The sequence below is a fragment of the Gracilinanus agilis genome, chromosome 3, assembly GCF_016433145.1.
Source record: "Gracilinanus agilis isolate LMUSP501 chromosome 3, AgileGrace, whole genome shotgun sequence".
Taxonomy (NCBI): Eukaryota; Metazoa; Chordata; class Mammalia; order Didelphimorphia; family Didelphidae; genus Gracilinanus; species Gracilinanus agilis.
Window position 1 is genome coordinate 489,658,200 of NC_058132.1, and position 3,088 is coordinate 489,661,287.

Here is a 3,088-nt window from a genome sequence, read left to right on the forward strand (position 1 = left end):
GTGTGAGTGTGTGTGTGTGTGTGTATGTGTGTGTGTGTGTGTGTATGCGCGCGCGCATGTGTGTGTGACTCACTCGAGACGGGCGCCCTCCCTGTGCACGCTGCAAAAAACCCAACAGCTGCTCCTCTGTCTCTCTCGCCCCCTCTCATGCTCTCTCTTCCCCCCCCACCCCCCCACCTCTCCGTCAGGCTCTTAGGTATCTGGCTGTACTAGCAGGCCACACTTCATATTTGTGGCGTCTTTCTTTTATTTTTCTTTGCACTTGACTCTTTCCCTGCCAAAGAGTAGCTGGGGTGTTTTGTGAGTGGGCAAAGAATAAAAAAGGGCAGCGAAGGACTCCTGGGGGCCCTTGAATGCCTTCCAACCCGTCTCTTCCATCGCAATTTCTTTCTCTTCCGCCCATCCCCACCCCCAACCTTTCCCAGCCCCGACTTGGTCTTTACACACTTCTTTTCCTTTCTTAGAATTCATTTGACCCTCGGGAGAAGCCCCTTTTAGCCAGGGTTGACCGCTTCTGCATACCTGGAGGAAGTGATGGGGAAATTCCCTTGACCCTGAAGGAAAGATCAGGGTTAACTTGTGAAGCTTTCCAGCAGCGAAGTAAACAGCTCATTTAAAATTTCTCAAGTTAATAAAGTTAAGTGAATAAATGAGAAGGAGAAGAAGGAAATCACTTCCAAGGGGACTTGATCAAAAGCTGTGATTTGTTTTTTAGCAAAAACAACAACAACAAAATCCTGGCATCTGAATTGTACAGTACTCTGAACCATCCCTTCCCACGTCTTTTTTCTTCCTTTTTCATTTGGGAAAAAAAGCTGTAAAACTCACCCCACCTAATTTATATCTGATTGTTCAGACATAGTTTAAGAAATAGTACATTATTATCATTAAGCTGAATGATAAAAAATTCAGATCCTTGGAAGAATGGTAGGACGGTCTTTCTGTTTTAAAAGTAATCTTTGCTAGTCTTATGAGTACTTCTTTAGCACTTGGTCAGATTTATGGATTCATTGTTGTAGATAAACTTCTTTGGGGAGATCCTCAATGCCATTCTTCTTTCCTTTCTTATATTCCTTCATGATTTGCTGGAACAAGCAAAGAAACAAAAAAAATAAATAAATAAAAACAAAACAAAAAAATCCACCACCTGGTGGCCAACCTTCTTTTGATAAACCTCTCCAAACTTGTCTAAGCTCTACATTACTACAATAACTGACACCAGGCCAACACCTTTTCAGCTTAGTTGTACTTGTTCCAGTTTGTATTCCCTTGGAGTAGCTCTGGAGGACCGAGTCATTTCCATGACATGATGAAGCAGGAGAATAGTAGTTTAGTGAAAGGTCATTATTCCATCCCTAAATTAAAGGGCATTTATCCTCTTGGGGTTGTTTAATCCAAAATATGCTAAGGAAGGCATTTCTTGGGCACAGTTATAATATCTTCTCTATATACTACAGAATACAGAAATTAAGATTGTTTCTCAGTTCTTCACTGTTCACCTCTTGGTTGAAGATGGTCCATATGTATACCTTACAGAAGAGTGTCAGAGAATCATAGATCTAGAACTGAAAGGACCTGATACATCTGTACATCTGTAAATCCAACCTATTATTTTAAAGATAAGGAAACTGAGGCCTATGAGGTCACAGATATAGGAAATGTTATAACCAGGATTCGAACTCAGGTACCTTGACAAATTCAGGGATCTTTCCAACGTGCCACACTACTTAATATGGATGATAGGTTTAACACAGAGTATCTAAAGTGATTATCAAGAGTGGAAATCCACAAATGAAGTTTTGATTTCCTGGTCATGATGTCCAGTCATTTTCAGTCCTTTCTAACTCTTTACGACCCTATTTGGGTTTTTGTTGTTGTTGTTTTTTGGCAAAGATACTGGAGTAGTTTGTCATTTGCTTCTCTAGCTCATTTCACAGATAAGGAAACTAAGGCAAACATGTTAAGTGGCTTGTTCAAGGTCACCTGATAAATTTGAATTCATATCTTCTAGATGACATTCTGTCTACTATCTCACCTAATTGCCCCTAACCATGTAGCAAACCCCAAAATTTCTCTCCTGAATGTCCCAGAATACTCTTGTTCCACCTCTGAACAAGAAGAAATATTGAATTCATATTCTGGAACAGGACCCACAGATAATTGGAGACCCTTGTGAAAATTATATAACTCCTCCATTCCCTAGACCTTCCCATTAGTCAAGCTGCAAAAGTAATCCTTAACACCTAACTAGCCTTAAGAAAGGTGTTTTAAAGATTAATGAGCTAATGTCTATAATAGCTTTAGAAGATGAAAAGATCAATAAAATACCGAATGTTATTATTTGGCATTACCTGATAACAAAAAGATCTTCCAGTTTGGTTGGATTTGGTTGGCTTAGAAAGTGACTCAATTATTACAGTTCTATAAAGATATTGGTTCTTATCTTTTTTTAAAAATCATCTTCCCCCACTCCTTCCATCCTCATGCATTTTATTTTCAAATCCACATCTTTATCAGTATCAATGGACATAGAATTTAGGCATGGAAGGATCTTCTCATTCAACTTCCCTCATTTTGATGATGAGTAAACTGAAACAAAAGTCATGGCACTATATTTAGTTAGCAGGATCCAGAACTAAAACTTGGGTCTCTCTATACCAAACTACCTTCCTTATGAATCAAAGAAAGAAAGGGCAAAAAAAAAGATAAATGAAGACTGAACCTGCTGAGAGAGGACTGATTGAACCTCAGACAAGTAAGACTCAGAAAACATTTTTAAAAAGCATGTTTAAGAAAGCTCAACTGTTACTGTAAACCCTGAAACTCCATACATCTTTAAAATCTCCACCTTCAGCATGAGAGAATAACAAGGCTAAAAAGAACAGAGAATGTTAATATAGGAGCAAGTACAGGTGTGAGAAGTAGGATTCCCAAACCACAGACTACTCTATAATACATTTAGATAAATCTGTCTTCATAATATCTCTTTAGCATAAACCTTTGAAATGTTTACACAGGCAAAAAGTGAGATGCATGAGACATCAAGTAAGAGCTCCTAGGGAACAAAGGAGAAAGAGAGGAGAGGAAA